The following is a 21,130-nucleotide window of genomic DNA, read 5'->3' as shown; positions in this document are numbered from 1 at the left end:
GGGAAGGAGATCTGAGACTTATCCCCAAACAGATGGCACCTCTAATTCAAGATGTCAAAAGTAAACTTGTTAGCAACCCCTGTGGTGAGGCGCCTCACTGAACTTGCTGGATCCTGTCTGCTGCACATCCTCCCAGGTACTCAGGTCTCCAAAACTCACTTGGAATCTTTTTTTCTAGCAACAACTCCCCCCATCCACTTCTGCGGGATCCAGTTGAGTCTGTCATCCAAATGGCCCTTATACCCCCCTTACCCTGCCACTCCTGTGCCTGTGAGCACCTTCAGTTCCTCTTGTGTGCTCCAGAACCAGTGGCTTCTAAGTGTGTTCCTGGAAGCTACTCTCTCCTACCCAAGCCCACTCTACACATTAACAGCAGACAGATCTTCCTAAAGCCATGTTGCCTTCTGCTCAAAGACCATCCAGGGTTCCACACACCCAATAAAAGTGCCAGTTTCCTGCGCCTGGGACTATTGTGATTATGTGCTCTCAAAACCTATATTCTGCCCTTTCTCCTGTTCCACTATCTCATGCCACAAATAAACCCTAATAGTTTCCCATACTATTCTTTCATTTGTGCTATTTCCTCCAATAAGAAAATAAGAACAATGCTTCCCTCTATGACCAGGTATTCCTGTTGCTAATCCTACAAGCTTCAGTTAAAATATCACCTCCATAAAACACCAAAAATATTCAAATGGAAATAATTTCTCATTCTACTGTTACTCTGCTCCTGTAGAGTAACATTTATTTACTTTTTATACTTGTAATAAATCATTTATTTATTTTTATACTTTTAGTGGTGCACTGTTACTGTACACCATTTATTATCCATCATACTGAGATTCATGTGCAAACCACTTCCTGTATTTCCCTTCATATCTCACTCTTCCTCCCTATACGTGTTAGTGAGATCAATAGTGTTACCTTTTTTTTAATGAATGTAACCGGTTTTGAATTATTTCCTTCTCAGGTGCTCATTAATAAATGATAACAAAACTGTGGTATATCCATGTAGCAGAGTTTTACTACTGCATGTCATTTATTAAGCACTTCCTCCAGGCCAGGCACTACACTCGCAGCAATCCCATGAGCGCATATTATTGTTCTTTTAAGTGTAGAGATGGGAAAACAGGTTTAGAGATGTTAAAAATCCTGCCCAATGTTGCACAGCAAGCAACACACCACACGTTCTTTGATCTGTGTGTTCTGATTTGTTACTTCCCATATTTGAACCCTCCTCTACCAAAAGAAGATACTGGCTCCTTGAGGCCCAGGATGACGTCATGGATAAGTAAATTACGTTATATCCACAATTCCTAGCCCACGATGTGCATCTGGTGATACCTACTGAATCTATGAAGGGCATTACTTAACCTCCATCTTCCAGTTTTCTTTTCTGTAAATGGGGTCTATGGCAATGCATTCCTGAGGCCTTGATATTGAGATTAAATGAGAAAATCCAGTTGAGTGCTTGCTCAGCACAGTGTCTGGCCCAGTTACCTAGATGCTATCATGTGAAAATGGCCTTGCCCATGGTGGTTTGTGTGCCTCTTAAAAGATGACAGTGTAGCCTTCAGAGGAAAACGTTCAACCTTCTGCCTCATTCTTTCTCTGGGCTTTCTGGTATCTCTACTTACCACCTCAATTTCTCCCACAGGTGACTCAGAGTCATCTGTTCCCTAGGAAGGACTGAGGAACACCTCCCTATCATGCTGCTCTAGTGGGTAAAGCAGAGAAACACCCTCCTCATCTAGGGGCTTGTAGGTCACCCACTCCAGAACGCGGTTGTAGACCAAAGGACCTCTATAGATAGTCTCAGCAGCCTTTCTGGAAGGAATATTATCTTCCTTTAATAGGACCTAAGTCAATGGCATTCTCAGAATAATAAGCCATGAGGAAGGAATGATAAAGGTGCAGAGGCTAATGTCTCTGAATTTCTAGAAATTATCTAAATGGTAAACATTTATGATGGGATTATAAAAAATGAAGAAAAAGAATTAGTAATTAAAGTAAATTATATTAGTGATAATAAAAGCTCTTCTACAAAGTTATATACCATAATAGTTCTCTTTAAAAAACTACATATATCTTAAAACATTCAGAAACAAAAATATGATCATAGACATGCTTTTATATCTATGGGTTCTACATCTGTAGCTTATATCAACTGTGGAACAGAAATATTCAGAAAAATGTGTTTATACTGAACACATGCAGATTTTTTCTTCTCATAATTCCCTAAACAATACAGTATAATCACTACTTAGATATCACTTATATTGTATTATGTATTATAAGTAATCCAGGGATGTTTTAAAGTATATAGATGATTACATGGGTTATAAACAAACACTACATAATTTTACATAAGGGATTTGAACATCTATTGATTTTTATGTACATGGGGGCCTGGAGCCAATCCCCTATGTATACCCTGGGATGACTATACATAGGCAGAAACACTAGTCTGAACTTTTCACTTGTTATTCAGTTGATATTTTCCTAGTTAATGCTAGAACTCTCCTTTGATAGGAATCAGGAGTACAAAGATGACTGGTTTTCAATGGTGAGGGGGGAATTGACCTTCAGTGACATTTGGCAGTATCTGAAGACGTATTTAAGTTGTCACAGCTCAGAGGTGGGGAGCGATACTACTGGCATCCAGTTAGTAGAGCTCAGAGATGCTGCTACCATCCCAGTGTGAACAGAACACCCCTCAACAGCAGCCATCTCGCTCCAAAGATCCTCAGGCTGGTCTGACAAGGGCTAAGGATCCCAGAACCATTCCTGGCAACACAAATCCACGGTGAAGGTGATTTCAATATCAATGTAGCATGTGCTATTAGAAGAAATGAAAAACATACCTCCACATTGACTATCCTGCTCTCTGAATGTCTTACCTCCATATTTATATTAGTTCAGCTTATTCTTTAAAAAGAAAATAATTTTAAAGATTATTTCCCCGAGTTTGTTTTTCTTTCCAAATAATATCAGCTTTAGAATTCCTGCTTCACTGTGTACATAGGATTCCAGAGTGCAGCCCTGTGGCCCATTCTGCACCTTGGACCCTCTCTCCACTGTCAGTTAAGCTGATAAGGGATGGACTGTGGTCACCACACCCAGGCTCTGACGACTGAAGCTCTGTGTTCTGTCCCAGAACTGACTTTTTTATAAGACGTAAATGTCTACCTGAAGTAAAAGCACTGAGATTTGGAGATTGTAGAAATACCATCAGCTACAAATAAATGAGCACTAGAGAATATAATATATGTAGAAGAAATAAAAAGAGAGCCTATTTTGATGCTTGGTGAGAGAGAGAGAGAGAGAGAGAGAGAGAGAGAGAGAGAGAGAGAGAGAGACAGAGAGAGAGACAGAGAGAGAGAGACAGAGAGAGAGGGGCAGGCATGCAGGCAGGCATGAGCTTCCAGAACAGATGAGTTATTCTGGTAATAACGTACTGTTTTACTATTCAATATTAAATTATATGTTTTTACCATATATATTTTTACCATATATAATGTATATGGTAAAACACATAATACATAACACATATTAAACATTATATTATATATAATATAAAATATAGTATATATTACTCCATATACATGCAATCCAAGGTCCATTAAATTAAGTTCCAACATCATAAACTTCAATTCTGCCCATTTGTAACTGCAAAACAAAACTGTTTGGTGGATGAATTCTTATTTTCTTTCAAAAACACTGCTTAGAATGAGTCAACTGGGCTTGGGTTTAGACCATATACATTTTTTTTTTTTGGTGGTACTGGGGTTCCTGGAAACCCTTCTACCTCTGGGCTATACTCCCAGACCTATTTTTATACTTTTTTATTTGGAAACAGGGTCTCTTCAGCCAGCGCACGCAGCTGGCTTCAAACCTGTGCGATCCTCCTGTCTCCGCCTCTCAAGTGCAGGGATTACAAGCATGTGCCACCACGCCTGGCTAGAACATATACATTCTAAGACACATATATCCTGCCACCACCACCATTCATATGTGTATATATCCACAGCTCTGTCCTCAAACTGCTGAATCAAACACAGCTTCTTCAAATCAAGACCCAGATAGATTAATACACAGCTAATGACATTAAAAGAAGAACCATATAATTCTACATATTTAACATTTGATTTACATTTTTAACTGCAAAAATAAAATACCTGAAATTTAGCTTAAAATTGTATTTAGAAAAAGATGTCTTCTAACAATATGAATCTTAGAGATATAAAGTTAATTTTAATAATTCCTTGGATCATACCCTTTTATTTTTGGTAACATGACAAATTGGAACTCGGTGACCTAGAGCCCACAGACAGTGCAGGACTCAATCTGTGTAGATAGAAGGGGCAGCATGTGCATCACAATGAGTGTGAGTATGTGTGTGTGTGTGTGTGTGTGTGTGTGCACATGCATGTGTGTGTGTGCGTGTGTGTTTGAGCTCATTCAAAAAGTTTTCTCATTAACAAATAAGGATCTATTTATAAAAGCCTGAGTCTATCCCATAATGATGGGGACGTTCCTTGCTGATCCCAGCTGTTGCTCTAGCCGCACAGGTTGTTAATCTTGTCAAAGGGTGCCTCATTGGCATAAACACACCCCAGTGATTCAGCCATCAGCAGGCTGAGAGGCCCACGAAGGACATGGGTGTGGGTACCGTTCACTCTTTCTTGTGAATCTTTCTCCACACCTGGTTCCTGTGGCTCTTCCTGGTCCCCCATAGCACAGATGGCTTCTTGCTTGCTGTGGTCTTCAGGTAAACCCTGGTGCAGCTGGTCTTGAGGAAGAAGCCAAGACTGAATTGAATGGTCTGTTCCAAGGGTCTTATAAGCCTTTTATTTTCCTTATAAGTTTCCAAACTTTAGGTGGGCTTGTTACTTTATGTCTCTCAGTTCCTCCCACTGAAGGTGCTATTCAGGACAACAAAGTATGAATTAATCCTGGGGATTTTCTTTAATTTTGTTGTATTTGCTCTGTACCTGGTAGGAAATTACTCAAAGTTCCTAGACCTCAGCCAATACTCTTTCTTAGTTCTGATGCACTGCAGTTTTTACTGTCTCACTGAATCTATGGGAAAGACTCCTGAGCCTTCCTCTTCAGGCTCTAACTTAAAGCTGGGGACACAAATTCAATGTTCAGCAAACACTGGCAGTCTGGTTCAGCACACACCGGTTTCCTTTATCCTCCTCATTACTCTTATTTTTATTGGCCAACTTTCCCTTTGTGAGATGTGTTAGAGTCAGTTAAATGTTCTCAAGTCAATAAAGGAAGCTGGATTTCCACTACCACAAGATAACATCATAGGCAGAAGTGAGCAGCATCCGTTGTGAGTCAATGCAGCCAAGATCAGGTAGGACAACTGGTGTCCTTGAGCCCTGAACAGAGATGTGCCTGCAGTGGATGTTCATACTTGTAGCATCTGGCCAGTGATTAATATCACCAGAAACATAAGAAAATGCCGCTAAATACGTATTTTGCAAGTAGACAGTAAAGATGTGGCTGAAATAACTGGGCTAGAAATTGTTAAACTGGAATGCAACTGAGACTCTCTTTGACAAAAAGGGGGGAAAAAGCCCATTTGGAGGGGATGAGAAGGAGAGATTACCAGGAGTATGATTAAACTGCAGGAAGGTCTCTGTTTTTACTACCTTTAAGGTTGCAAGTGTTTTATTTAATTTCCATGTTCACTCATGGAAAGATGATTTTAACTCATCATAGGTAGTTACTGACTATGTCTTTTTAATCTCAGCTTCTTGTTTATAACAATTCTTTCTTTTTCATTTCACTCTAATCAAATATGCCATTCAAGGTCTAGAATTTTATAGAGACAGAACAGTGGTTATTTATATGCTGGGAGCAATCCGTTTTCTCAACAGCTGGCAAAGCAGCTTAATATCTCAGCCAATCATTTCAAGCTCTAAAAAATTCAACATTCTACACTGTGGTGAAGGAGTAGCCCCATAAGGTGGCTCAACCTAAGAAGCAAGATACCCCCTGCTCTTTCCCCTCTTTTAGAATTTTGAGATTTTCAGTTGAGCTTTATGCCATTTTATTACTGTCTCTAAGAAAATTTGCAGTAGGAGACAAAAAAGAATTAGAAAGAGAATCATGGATGCCAGATGAGCAGTAACACATTCATTTAGAAAACAGTTATGATGAACCCTCTTCACTGTGTGTTAAGGACTGGGGCAAACAAAGATAAAGAAGGCAGTCTTTGTTCTGGAGGAGCTCCAGCAAGGGCAGAGAATGGCAAACGTGTCTTCAACATAAGATATGGCAGAGATAAGGATGGACTATGGCCAACAGGCACCGCTGAGCAGATGTGCAGGTGACAGTACACCCCCCAAAGTCCCAGTAAACCTCCCCTATGGAATGCCAGAAGGAACAGGAAGTCTGGGACAAGCCAGAGTAACAAAAGCATGGTGGTGTCCACCCATGGCCAGCTTTTCTGTGTTCTTAGACACCACCATGCTTTTGTGGTGTGAAGAACAGGGGGAAACAGGCCGGAGGCCAAGTCCAGGGAGAGCAGTGTGGAGCAGACATGCATCTGGGCTCTGAAGATGGACCAAACAGGTCATACCGTGCCATCCACCCTTACTGCCTAGTTATGTGTCTGTGAGCAAGCTGCCCAGGCAGTCTGTTCACTGTTTCATCCACGTGCTAAGGATGAGTACCTGCTCTCATTTCAGGGAGCTATAACAAGGACCACATGAGATTATAAACATAAAACATGCCGTTCAGCACATTTTAAGATTACTTTCATTTTAAATGCCCTTATCTGTCATGAGGAAGGAATGTGGACAGTGTGGACCACTAATAGATTTTAATCAATTGAGTAGGATTAACAGATTAGAATTTTAGAGAGATCAGGCTTCACTTTGAAAGGTGACAGATGAAAGGACTGGTGAGGGTAGGGACACTATGCAGGAGACCAATACCATGTGCAGTTAGAGATGAGGATGAGGATGATGATGATGCTGGTCAAGCATAGTAAGGGCATAGATGAAGGAATGTATTAGAGACAGTTATAGCAAGCAGAATGAGCAGAACATCTAAATGATTGAATTAAGTGGGGAAAAAGTCAAAGATGTATGTATCATTAGGAACCATAGGCCATCTACAGGTGAGAAAAAATGTCAAAGATGTACGGATAAATTAGGAACTAAAAGTATGTGGCAGTTAACAACCATAGACCATCTACAATTTATATAGTAGCTTACTCGATATAATATGTACATAAAACAACACAAAAGAAAAGAAAATAGTTTTATAAATAAAATAACTTTTTAAAATATATATAGCTGGATGTGGTGGCTCACGCTTGTAATCCCAGCATTTGGGAGGCTGAGACTGGAGGATTGCGGTTTGCCTCAGCTACTTAGTGAGGCTCTCTACAACTTAATGAGACCCTGTTTCAAAATGAAGAATAAAAAATAGGGCAGGGTATGTAGCTCAGAGGTCAAATGCCTCTGGGTTCCATCCCCAGACCCACAAAAAGAAATATACTATATATATATATATATATATATATACATATATATACATATATATAGTTAAATATATATAAAATATATATAATATATTTTTAAATATATATTTATAAAATATATATTTTATAAATATTTATATAAATATATAAATATATGATATTTATATAAAATATATGTAAAAATATATGTATTAAATATATATATAATTAAATATACAATTGTATATAACTTAAAATTATCTATATATGTACTTTTCACCATCTGCTGGTTTTTATTGAAGTGTAATTTATATACAGTGATGTATATCAATCTTAAGCACACTGTTTTTGTAAATACTACATTTGTCTATAACACTATACAGTCTAGATATATGTACCCCCAAATTTCCTTCAGGCCTTTTCCTAGTCAAATGATACCAACCCAAGGGGTACTGTTTGATGCATATAGAAGCTGAGTGATGTTGCTCCCTCTATAACTTTATATAAATAGGACCCTGTAGTACCTGCATTTTATATCAGCTTCCTTGCAAGTCATGTGCTTTTGAGACACTCCTTTGTGTTGCATATGTTAATAGTTAACTGCTTTCTATTGTTGAAATGTATTTCATTATATGAATATATCACACATTGTTTATCTTGACTGTGTTCCATTTTAGACTAGTCTGAATGATGTTGCTTGGAAGGTTCTTGTGCAAATCTTTTGTGGATGGATGTCCTTTCTTTTTGTACTGAGTGGAATTGCTGATTCATAGAGCACACACATGCTAAAATTTATAAGAAACTGCCAAACTGCCTTCCAAATTGGCTGTAGCCTTCTACACCCCCATGGACAATGCACAAGGGCCCGGTTGTTCCACATTTATGCCAACATTGGTTGGTGCTGCTATTCTTCTTTTTAGCCATTCTACTGTCTTGCAGTGGTATTCATTTGGCTCTATTTTGCATTTCTTTGATAACCAATAATATTGAGGACTTTTCTGTACAATTACTGCCCATTTGCATATCTCATTTTTATTAAGTCTCTGTTCAAGTATTTTGCCTGTTTTTTTTAAAATAAGGCATTTTTATCTTTGTACAACTAGATTCAGCAGTCGTTTATATATTTTAGATACAGGTCCCTTGGCAAATATATGTGCTGTAAACTTTTTATCCCAGTGTGTGGCTTGTCTATTCTTTTCATAATTGGGTATCCTAATGAACAGAAATATTCAATTTTGATAAAATTTAGTTTACCAATTTCCTCTGTGATAATTAGTAATCCGATGTCCTAGGAAATCGTTGTGTTTCCCAAGGTCAAAAACATAGGTTCCTGTTCTTCCTTCTGGAGGCTTTATAATTATGGCTTTCATGTTTTTAGGCTTATGATTCATCTCAAATTAATTTTGATGTATAACATGAGACAAAGTTTCCTTTTCCCATATGGATATCTAGTTATGCCAGAACCCCAGATTTCAAAGATTTTTCTTTTCTTTATTGAACGTACTTGTTACATTGCCAAAAATTAATTGACCATATGTGTGTGGATCTAATTCTGCACTCTTTATTCTGTTCTATTGATTTGTTTATCTATTCTAATGCCAGTAGCACAGGCTTCTCTCTGTTTGGACCCCATTTCTCTGTGATAACATGGGAAGTCCAGATAGAAGCCCAGGCTGAATGTAGTTTCTATTTTTTTCCCAGAGATTACAGCCCTGTGCTACAAGCTGTCAGTGTCTGAAAACAGTCGCCTCTTTCGGAATGCCTTGCACCCACCTCGAAATGGGGAAATTAGGGCAATGTCAAATCCTTCCAAAGGCCTCAGCCCCTCTGGACCTTTTTATCCCCTCCCTTGCTTCACACCAGGCCTGCCCAGCACACCAGTGGCATCAGGATCTTTCTCAGTGGTTCCAAAATTGGGTCCATGCTAAACCCAGTCATTGCTTTTAATACAGGGTTTTCAACCTTTGATTTTATTTTTGTTGCCACTGCCAAAAATAAACTCCTCCAACTATCTCTTTTTGCAGATCTGGTACCAAGAAAAAACTGCTGGGCATGAGTAGCAGAAACTCAAAATACAACTGTTAAGCGAATGATCAAAATCATTTAAACGATTTAATACTGATAAAGTTAGGATCCATAAAATAAAAACATTGAATTGCCTTTCCCTATTTGATTTGTAAGAATTTTAAATAATGATATATGAACAATATTAATACTGAACCAAGTTTTGCTTCAATTTTAGAAACTAGAGGAGTAGGAATAAACTTTCTAATAGCTATATTAAAAACTGAACTATATTTCTGTAATCTCACTTTTAATAGGTATAATTAAACACATGTGTTTCAACGAAATTTAATACTTAATCAAATAATGAGAATGTTTAGTTATAACTATATATTCCCAGTAACAAAATAATAAAATAAATTTTAGTTAAATCAGGTAAAAAGTTGGCAATCCCAGTCCTAGGGAGGCTAAAACAGGAGGACTGCAGATTCAAGGCCCATCTCATCAACTTAGCAAGGCCCTCAGCAACTTAGAGAGACCCTGCTTCAAAGTTAAAAAAAAATTAGGGCTTGGGGTGTGGTTTAGAGGTACAACATTCCTGGTTTCAATCTCTAGTACTATAGACACACACACACACACACACACACACACACAGCATATTTTCATTTCATTCTATGAAAATAAAAACTATTTGTTATAATAATATACATAGTTAGATGTTGTAATTTTCCTATCAATAGGATATAAATATTATTTATTGATTTGATCCATTATTATTAGTGCTATTTTTAAAACATCATTAGTTCATTATCCTTTTAACATTAAACATAATTATTCTGGAAAAATTATTTCGAGATTCTCTTTAAAGATAAAAAGAATGATCCAAGTATGGTAACACATGCCTGTAATCCCAACTAGTCAGAAGGTTGAGGCAGGAAGCTCACAAGTTTGAGGTCAGCCTGGGCAACTTAGCAAGGATCTGTCTCAAAATAAAGTCAAAAGGGCTTGGGGCACAGCTCAGTGGTAGAACACTTCCCTAGCAGGCACCTGAACCTGGGGTTTCGATGAGCGGCATGAGATGTAGATAGAGCACTTCCCTCGCATCCCAGGACCACAAGTGAGTCAGTAAATTAGAGCATGTTACAAAGTGGGTGTTAATTTGCTGTATACTGAGTCATGTCCCCATGGGGTTCTGATACTTTGTACTACATAGATTAGATTCATTACCTAGTTCTTAGTGGTAGTGTCATGAGCAAAGGTGAGTTACAAATGGCATGTTGAGAGGGTGAGTCTTTGCAGGTTACAATGCATGAGGATGCTAGAGGCAATATTGCATGCTTGCCCTTTAGATATTATGCTGTAGCTCCCGGGCATCTTGTTTTTATGTTTCTTACCTCTTCTTACCCTGCATGAATATAACATGTAAACTTAAATTATCAACCATGTAATGGAGAAATTCTATGAGCTCTCAATATTCATAGCCTTACTATACTTTGTGTTTACAAAGTCTCGAAATTGTGCTTTTAATAAATATTTAATATTTTCTCAAAATTCATTAAGTTTAATATTATAAATGTTTCATGTATTCAAAGATGAAAGTAAATGAATTTGCATGGCACTAGAGCTTTTTACATAACGTGCTATTTTATTTAAAAGTATATAATGTTGAATAATAGTTAAAGAAATTATACATCCTGTAGCAGCTTATTATGTGAGGTCAAATTCTACACAAAGATTTTAAAAATAAGAAAATGGGTTAACTAAATGAATAAGCAATATTTATTTAATACTTTAAAAGCTCTAAACATATTTAAATGTTACCAGTTCTCTCATTTTATTCTCCCAACAATCCTGAGGGCAGGTGTTAAAAACTCTGAAATATGCGTTGTTTCTCAAAGAATAATAGTATTTAAATATTCAATTTTATGCATTCAAATAGTGTTGCTTTTTAAGGAACACACCTTGAAAGGAAAAACATTTTTCAATAGTGTTGCAATTGCTTAAATATTTTGAAAATAGATATCTTCAGAGTGGAGGTAAGATTTTGAGGGTGAATTTGAATCATTGGAAGGGAATAGTAAACAATTATGGAGAGCCAAGCATAAAAATTGAAAAGAAAGCTGGGAAGTTGGTGCATGCCTGTAATCCACATATATATACCCATCTCTCTCTCTCTCTCTCTCTCTCTATATATATATATATATATATATTATATATATACACATATATACATATATATGTATATGTGTTTACATATATGGGTATATATGTATATATATGTGTGTGTACATTGTAATACTTTTGCTTCTATATATATTCTATGTATTCCATGCATATGTTTCCATATATATATATATATTTATTTATGTATATGGAAACAAAAGTATTACAATAGCCAATACAATGATGAAAAAGAACCATGTAGAAGGACTCACATTGTAAAATTTCAAGAATTACTATAAAGCAGAGTCAACTCAAATGGATCAATGACCTAGAAATTAGGTCTCTGCAATTACTAGAAGAGGGCATAGGACCAATGCTCCAGGCACTGGTACAAACTTCCTCAGTGAGACCCCAAAGGTTGGTAAATTCACATGAGAATTAATGAACAGTTTGATGTTAAATTAAAAAAAAACTTCTTAGAAACAAAGAAAACTATCAAGAGTCTAAAGAGAGAGCCTATGGAATGAGAAAAGATCTTTGCCAGCTACGTCTCTAATACAAACTAATATCTAGAATATAGAAAGAACTTGAAAAATTTAACACTAAAAAACAACAACCCTTGTCTTGTTCTTAATTTTAAAGGGAATTCCTACTGAAGACTCTTGCTAAACTGATAAGTCAAGAGGAGGATATCCAAGGAATTCAAATAGGAAAAGAAGAACTAAAATAAGCTCTATTTTCAGAGACATGATTCTATATTTAGAAGACGCAAAAAATTTAACCTAAAGATTTCTGGAGCTGATTAACAAATTCAGCAAAGTAACAGGATACAAAATCAGTCTAAAAAAATCAGTAGCTTTTCTACATGCCATCCATGAATTCACTGAAAATGAAATCCAGAAAACAATTCCATTCATAATAACCTCATAAACAATGAAATACCTAGAAATAAACCTAACTAAGGAGGTAAAAGACCTGTACAATGAAAATCATAAAACACAAAAAATGAAATGAAGATCTTAAAAGATAGAAAGATCTCCCAGGCTCCTGGCTAGGCAGAATAAATATTATCAAAATGGCCATTCTACAAAATGTAATCTACAAAGTCAATGCAATCCCTGTCAAAATACCGGTAACATTCTTCAAAGACCTAGAAAAATTAGTGCTAAATTTTATATGGAGAAACAAAAGACCCAGAATAGCCAAAGCAGTTCTCAGCAATAAGAACCATGTAGGAGGCATCACAATTCCTGACTTCAAATTATATTACAGAGCTATAGTAGTAAAAACAGAATGGTATTGGCACAAAAACAGACACACAGATCAATGTAACAGAATAGGATATACAAAAACAATCCACACTTAGAGCCAATTGATTTTCAACAAAGGCCAAACACATACATTGGAGAAAAGATAGCCTTTTTAACAAATGGTGTTGAGAAAACTGGTTATCCATTTATAGAAAAGTTACATCCTCTTACCTTGCATAAGAATCATAGATAGATCAAAGACCTGGAAATTAAACCAGAGACTTTGAAATTACTAGAGGAAGGCATAGGCCCAATACTCCAACATATAAGCACAGGTTAAACTTCTTCAATAGGAATACTAAAACCCAGGAAAGTAAAACAAGAGTTAATTAAGTGAAATGGAATTAAACTGAAAACCTTCTACTCATCAAAGGAAACCTTAAAAGTCTAAAGAGAGATCCTACAGAATGGGAGATCTTTGCCAGCTATTCCTCTACTACAGGCCTAATACATAGAATATATAAAGTACTTAAAAATACTTAACAGTAAAAAATAAAAAAGCAAAAAATGGGCAGTTGTACTAAATAGATATTTCACAGAAGAAAATACAAATGGCCAATAAAAACTAAAAAAATGTTCAATATCATTGGCAATCAGGGGAATGCAAGTCAAAATGATTATGAAATTCCATCTAACCCCAACCAGAATGGCAAATCATCAAGAAATCAACGAACAATATATGCTGGCAAGGATGTCGGGAAATAGGAACTCTTAAACAACGAATTGCAATTAGCATGGCTACTATGGAGATCAGTGTGGAGATTCCTCAGAAAATGGGACTGGATCCATCATACGACCTAGCTGTACCACTCCTGGGTACCTCTCCAAAGGGACTGAAATCAGAATGCCATAGTAATATTTGCAAATTCATGTCAATAGCAGCATAATTCACAAGAGCCAAATTACGGAGCTAATCTAGGCATCCACCAACAGGTGAAGGATTACATTACGTTAAGTGAAATAATTCAGTCACAGAAAGTAAAGGATGTGTTTTCTCTAATATGTGGAAGCCAGGGAGCAATCAGGACACCAGGGGACTCTAGATGATGGAGGGGAAACCTCAGTGGAGCCAGGGCGGTGGTCTAGGAGAAGGGAGTTGGGGAGAGGGAGAGGCAGTGAACGAATCACTTCCATTGACATTATGTGCATATATGAAAATGCCAAAGCCAACCTCAGTATCTTGTTTGGGGCAAAGGAAGTTGGGAGGGAAATGGGGAAAGCCCACCAAATGAAGTGGGCATGTATGTCACCATCACTGCGAACCACAGTATGATGTGAGACTATAATGAATCAATAGTGTACAAAAAAAAAAACCCAATTAAAAACGGGCAATTGAATTAAATAGATATTTCACCGAAAAAGACATACAAAATGCCAAAAATATATACGAAAAAAGGTCCAACGTTATTGACAATCATGGAGATGTAAATCAAAATTACACTGAGATTCTAGCTAGCCTCAATTAGAATGACGATCATCAAGAATACAAACAACCGTAAATGCTAATGAGAATACAAACCCCTATAGACTTTTGGTGGGATTGCAAATTAGCATACTTGCTATGGAGATCAGTGTGGAGGTTCCTCAAAAGACTGGAAATGATGTCACATGTGGTGCTGCACGCTTGTAATCCCAGCATTCGGGAGGCAGAGGATCATGGTTCACAGACAGCCTCAGCTACTTAGTGAGGCCCTTTGCAACTCAGTGACTCTGTTTCTAAAAATAAAGGGGGCGGGGGCTGGGGCTGTAGCTAGGAGGTAGAATGGGTAGAATGCTCCTAGGTTTCATCCCCAGAACATCAAAAAAAAAAAAAACAAAAAAAAAAAAAACTGGGAATGGAACCATGTTATGATCCAGCTCTACCACTCCTGGGTATTGCTCCTAAAGTATTTAAGTCAGAATATTATAGCGATGCATGCATATCCATGTTTATAGAAGTACAATTAACAATACCAAAGTGATGGAACCAGCTGAGGTGTCCATCAACAGCTGAACTGATTACCAAATTGTGGCACAGACACACAATGGAATTTTACTGAGCCATAAAGCAAAATATTATCTTATCAGAAAAACGGATGACACTAGAGAATATTACGCTAAGTGGGAAAAGCCAGTCACAGAAAGTGAAGGGTTATATGTTCTCTCTTACAGGCAGGAGCTAGACAGAAATTGAGAAACAAAAGGACTCCAGGTAAAGGATAAGAAACCTTGGTGGAGTGATGGAGAGGGTCCTCTAAAAGAGAGAGATGGAGGGAGGAATGGGGACTCGATGAAGGAAACCATCAAAACTGTTGTGCGTATATGCAAAATTGTCAATGCCAATCTCGATACATGTAGGAGAAGGGAAGGGGATGGGGTGGGAGCCAAGGGGAAATTCACCGAGCGCCACATGCATGTCCATTCCTGTCACTCTGAACCTCACTGTGATATATAATTACAGCGCACCTCTGAACACATATTTTAAAAAGATTTACTGTAGCAGGTGAAAAAGTAAGCCACAAATAGAACTTAGAGTCCAAATGTAGGCCCACAAAAACACAAATATTTTTGTACAAAAATAATCATCATTGTCAAAAGAATAAAAATAAAATAGAAACAATCCAAAGAGATATCTATGACTCTATGTTTCTTCATTCTTTCCATTATTTCCCATTCAGATGATAGAATACTCAGTTATATAATAAGATAGATCAATGAACCCTGGAGATGGACACATTTGGGGATATGTATGTGTATATATATATATATATATATATATATATATATATGTATATTTGTATATACAAATGCCTGTGTATGCATTATTTTAATTAACTATAGCCCGTCCTATGTTATTCAAATATCTTTCATTTTTATTTAGTGTCTGCTTTCTGTACTAGGATCCCAGATAAAACCATATGGCATTTAGTTCATGATCTCTGGAGACTCCTCTAGACTGTGACAGTTGCTGAGACTTTCCTTGGCTGTGATAACCTGGACAGTTTGAGGTGAATTGGTGATAAATTTCATACACTGTTCCTCAGCTAAGATTTGTCTAATGTTATTCTCATAATTGGGCTGAGGTTATAGGCTTTGCAGACCCCAGAGGCAATGCTCATTCTTATCATGTCCTCTAACTGGTGCATGCTTACCCATGTGACTCACCAGGTCCTACGGCTCTTGATCACCTGGGTCATGTGACATTCCTCAGGTTTCTCCAAAGCAAATATTCTTTCTTGCCATGTTCTCCCACTGTGCTTTTTGGAAGGAAGTCACTGTGCAGCCTGCACTTAAGGAAGAGGGAGGCACCTATTTGAAAGTGAATCATTTTTATAAATTGATGGACGACCTCCTCCTCATCATCAGCCTTCTCCTCCTCCTCCTCCTCCTCCTCCTCCTCCTCCTCCTCCTCCTCCTCCTCCTCCTCCTCCTCCTCCTTCTTCTAACTGGGTATTGAACCAGGGGCATTCTATCTCTGAGCTACACACTCAGCCCTATTTTATTTTTATTTGAAACAGAGCCTAAGTTGCTGAGGGGTTTTGCTAAGTTACTGAGGCTTTCCAAAAATCTGCAATCTTTCTGTCTTAGCTTCCTAAGTACTAGGATTACAGGCATGCACTATCATACTTGACTGTTGAAAATTCTTTGCATGAACTATTTATCTATTATTCCTTCATTTATTTCTTTATATAATGTTTATATTTATTGATATCAGGATGAACTCACAGATATTTATTTTATACTTTGAGTCATAATCTAATACTACTTCATTTTCTTTCTTTTTAAAATTCTTTGCATGAACTATTTATCTATTATTCTTCGTGTATTTATTTAATGATTATGTTTACTGATGTCAGGATGAACTCACAGATATTTATTTTATACTTTGAGTTATAATCTAATACCACTTCATTTTCTTATTCCAATTGCTACAGCTTAGGGTACTGGGCAAACTTTCAGTTGGTCCTTGTGTCTCTGTGACATGCCTCTGTCATTTTAGTCTGTGTGTGTGTGTGTGTGTGTGTGTGTGTGTGTGTGTGTGTGGTACTGGGTGTGGAACCCAGGGGCTTTTCTACTTCCGGGCTATACTCACAGACCTAGTTTATATTTTATTTGGAAACAGGGTCTCGCTAAGTTGCTGAGAGCCTCACTAAGTAGCTGAGGCTGGCCTCGAACCTGTGTGATCCTCCTGTCTCAGCTCCCAAGTGCGGGGATTACAAGCGTGCGCCACCACGTCCGGCTCTGTGTGTCGATTTTTGTGCATAAATTTTCTGATCCGTTGAATAGATTTTTAGAAGCACGATTGTTCCGTGTACATTGTAGGAAATCTCCAATTTCTTTGAAAGTGGCTATAACGCTCTGCATTCCTACCAGCAACGTGTTAAAGTTTGTGATTCTCTGAATTCTTGCCAGTGATGGGTTTTGTCAGTATGTTTGGATTTTCGCTATTTTAATAGGTATGTAGTGGTATCGCATTGTAATTTTACTTTGCATTTCCTTAATTAGCAAAGCCACACAAATATCAGTTGAAACATTAAGATTTTACAAAACACCTTACCAATACTCCTCAAAATTGAAAGAATGATCATAAATAAGAAAGTATGAGCAACTGACATGGCCCACAGGTGCCGCAAAGGACATGGCCACTGAAGGTGGAGTGGGGCTTTGGATGTGATCCCGGAACATACAAAAGGAAATCAAGTATAAACCAAGGAATTCTGCATTTTAGTTCTAATAACAACATGGTGATATTTATGAATTGTAATAAATGTATCAAAACACCTGAGATATTAGTAACAGAGAAAATTTGTGTGATATATAAAACAGGATCCTTGTAAACTTTTCAGTAGATCTAAAAGAATCATAAAGCCAGGCATAGTGGACACTTTTGTAATCCCAGCATTGAGGAGGCTGAGACCGGAGGATCGCAGTTCGTAGACAGCTTCAGCTACTTAGTGAGGCCCTTTGCAACTTAGCGAGACCCTGTTTCAAAATAAAGAATAAAAAATAGGGCAGGACGTGTCGCTTGGAGGTCGAATGCCCCTGAGTTCCATCCCCAGATCCACACACACACACACACACACAAAAATGAATTCTAAAATAAAAAGCTCATGATAAAAATCATACCCAAAACTTATCTCAAAAAAAAATGCTGGGAGGCTGAGACAGGAGGATTGTACAGGTTCAAAGCCAGGCTCAGCCACTTAGTGAGCCCCTTTGCAACTCAGGGAGACCCTGTTTCAAAATAAAGTATAAAAAAATAGGGCTGGGGATGTGGCTCAGAAGTAGAATGACCCTGGGTTCCATTCCAAGTACTGCAAAAAAAAAAAAAAAAAGAAAGAAAGAAAAAAGAAAAAAATGCAATATACAAGGGAAAGCCTGAGTTGAAGTGTGGTTCAGGCTATAATTTTCACCTCTGTGTACGGTGGTGGTTTTCAGTGGGTCCTGAATGAAATGTTTAAAAGAAATTACTTCTACAACTCAATGATAAGCATTATTAGCCAAGAGCTAATATATTTTCCTAAGACATTTTAAGAATTTTACACACATTCTTTTTTTTTTTTTTTTTTTGGTGGTACTGGGGGTGGAACCCAGAGGCTTTCTACCTCTGGGCTATACTCCCAGACCCACTTTATATATTTTTTGGAAACAGGGTCTCACTAAGTTGCTGAGAGCCTCACTAAGCAGCTGAGGCTGGCTTCGAACCTGCGTGATCCTCCTGTCTCAGCCTCCCAAGCGCGGGGATTACAAGCGTGCGCCACCACGCCCGGCTGAACTTTACACACTTTCTAAATTTCCATGCTATGTTGCTTTTTGAAAGCAATGACATTGCATCAGAAAATCTTATTTTGAAAATATATATATATACTTTCAAAATATATATACACATATATATACTTTACACATATATACATACTTCATATATATGTATATGTATATGGACATGATGTACATACACAAATTTATCAATGTCAATCACAATGTCATGCACGGGGAGGCTGAGAAAGTGAACCGGGAGCTGGGGAGAGGCTTAATGAGTCCTGTGTACACGTATGCCTCTGTCACTATGAATGATGTATGATTACAGAGCACTAATTAAAAGTAGATTACAAAAAAAGGGAGCATCTACAGACTTTTATCCCCACAGGATAAACTGCTATAAGTCCAAGTGCTGATATGTTTCTATAATTTACAAAACGTCTTTGTATTTTACCATCACATTATAAAGCATGTAGAGTCCTCAAGGGAAAAATAATTCCAAATATTTTGTCATTAATTTTATAGTCGACTTTTATTTCTCTCTCAAATATTACTCGAGGTTCATGTGTGTAATATTTTACTCAAGAAAGTAATATGCCTAATTCCTCCGTCATGCCCTCTTTGGGCATCTCTGTTTCCATTTTATTAGTGGTATAAACCCTCAGCACTTTAAACCCTCGGCTTTGAAAACAATTGTAGTAATCTTAATTATAACAGCAGTATACATAAATATCTATGGAGTTCTGTTTCAATGTAAGCATTAGACCTTAAATATTTTGAAAACAAAAGATGTAGAATTGTGGCCCTTGGGGCAGACATTTGTCCATTCAGTGTATTTCATGTGTCATAAACCTACTCATGCAATTCCAACTCCTCAATCACATAGCAAGCTCAGCTGTTTGAATTGACATGCAAGTGGGCTTTTTCAAATTATTGTTTCATGTGAAAAGAAAAGCCTTATTATCTATTCATCTTTTCCTTATATAATCTTTGCGAGCAAAATATGTTCCTCATTGATAGCAAATAAAGAAGCATTAAAGACACTTTTAAATGGTCCAATGAACTATGTTGGTAGTCATAGCGCACTTAACTTATTCTGACTTCATTTTTAAAATGCTGTGTCTATTAAGGATACAACAAATACCAATGCACCGTTTCCCAATGTTGCTGCAGAAAGGATACTCTATGCTTGACCAAGCAGAGAAAAAAATTTTGCATCAGACAAAAGGAAGTACAAGGTTTTCATATATGCACTGGTTTCATGAAAACATTTCATTTGAATACAAACTGGTCACAACAGCTACTGCAGAAAATTGCTCTATGTTTGCTACCACCACGGGAAATCATGACAAGACTTAGAAACCCGTCGAACCTGTCAATGACAATTCAGTACTCAATCTCAGTGCACAATCCACGTGCAATGTAAGTGAAATTTTTTCTAGCACTCTATTTGTAGATCTTTTAATTCTTGTGTATGGATTCCTCATCTAACATGAAAATTCGGTGCAATAAAGGCTTTGGCTTAGCTGAATTCAATTTCAGAAATCATTAAAAAATAAGATTTCTCAAGTAATTTTTAGAAATCTCCTTGACCACCCAGGTGAAACACACTTTAAAGCCTGCACCTGCTATTTAGAGACACTGCCCTCCCCCATCATGGGGGCAGCCATTTTCTTTCAAGTTAACGAGGCTTAATCCCATTTCCATGGGCAATTGGCAAGAAATAAATTAACCCAGCCATCGAGACCTTTCTATAACAAAATTATGATTGGAGTGCATGCCACATACTGTAGGTCCTCTCAAAGGACATGGATATAAACCTATCCGGGTAATATTTGAAGGTTATTTGTTTCATATCACCTTATAATTTCTAGGGAAATTCCTTATACTTGTCTATCTCCTATCATAAATGATTTTTCTCCTCCAATGCACTTTTATGAAATTGTTTAAATCTACAGCCAAGGTGCTTAACCAATTCTGAAGGCAAATATCCTTGCAAATATTTTAAATGTTGAGAATTCAAAATGTTAAGACATCTGCATGTCTGCGGAGTATGGTTTGTCATGCCTGGTAGTTAAACTGTCAAGTCAAACATGCTAGAGTATTTCAGACCTTTTGATGCTCAGAAGCAGATTCCCTCACCTCCTCCTCCAGCTTTGGTAGAGCTTTTTAAAAGGCGAATGAATGAAAGGTTGGTGTGGTGGTACACAACAGTAATCCCAGTATTTGAGAGGCTGAGACAAGAGGATAAGAGGCTTGAGGTCAGACCTTGGCAATGTAGAGAGCCCTCAGCAACTTAATAAGACTGTTTTTTAAAAAAAGACTAGGAGTGTAGATCAGAGATAGAACAGATCTGGTTTCCATACCCAGTTCAACACACACACACACACACACACACACACACACACACACACACACACAGTGAATGACT

The sequence above is a fragment of the Muscardinus avellanarius genome (genome assembly GCF_963383645.1).
Source record: "Muscardinus avellanarius genome assembly, chromosome: 8".
NCBI classification, from domain to species: Eukaryota; Metazoa; Chordata; class Mammalia; order Rodentia; family Gliridae; genus Muscardinus; species Muscardinus avellanarius.
Note: the sequence above shows the minus strand (reverse complement) of the source record.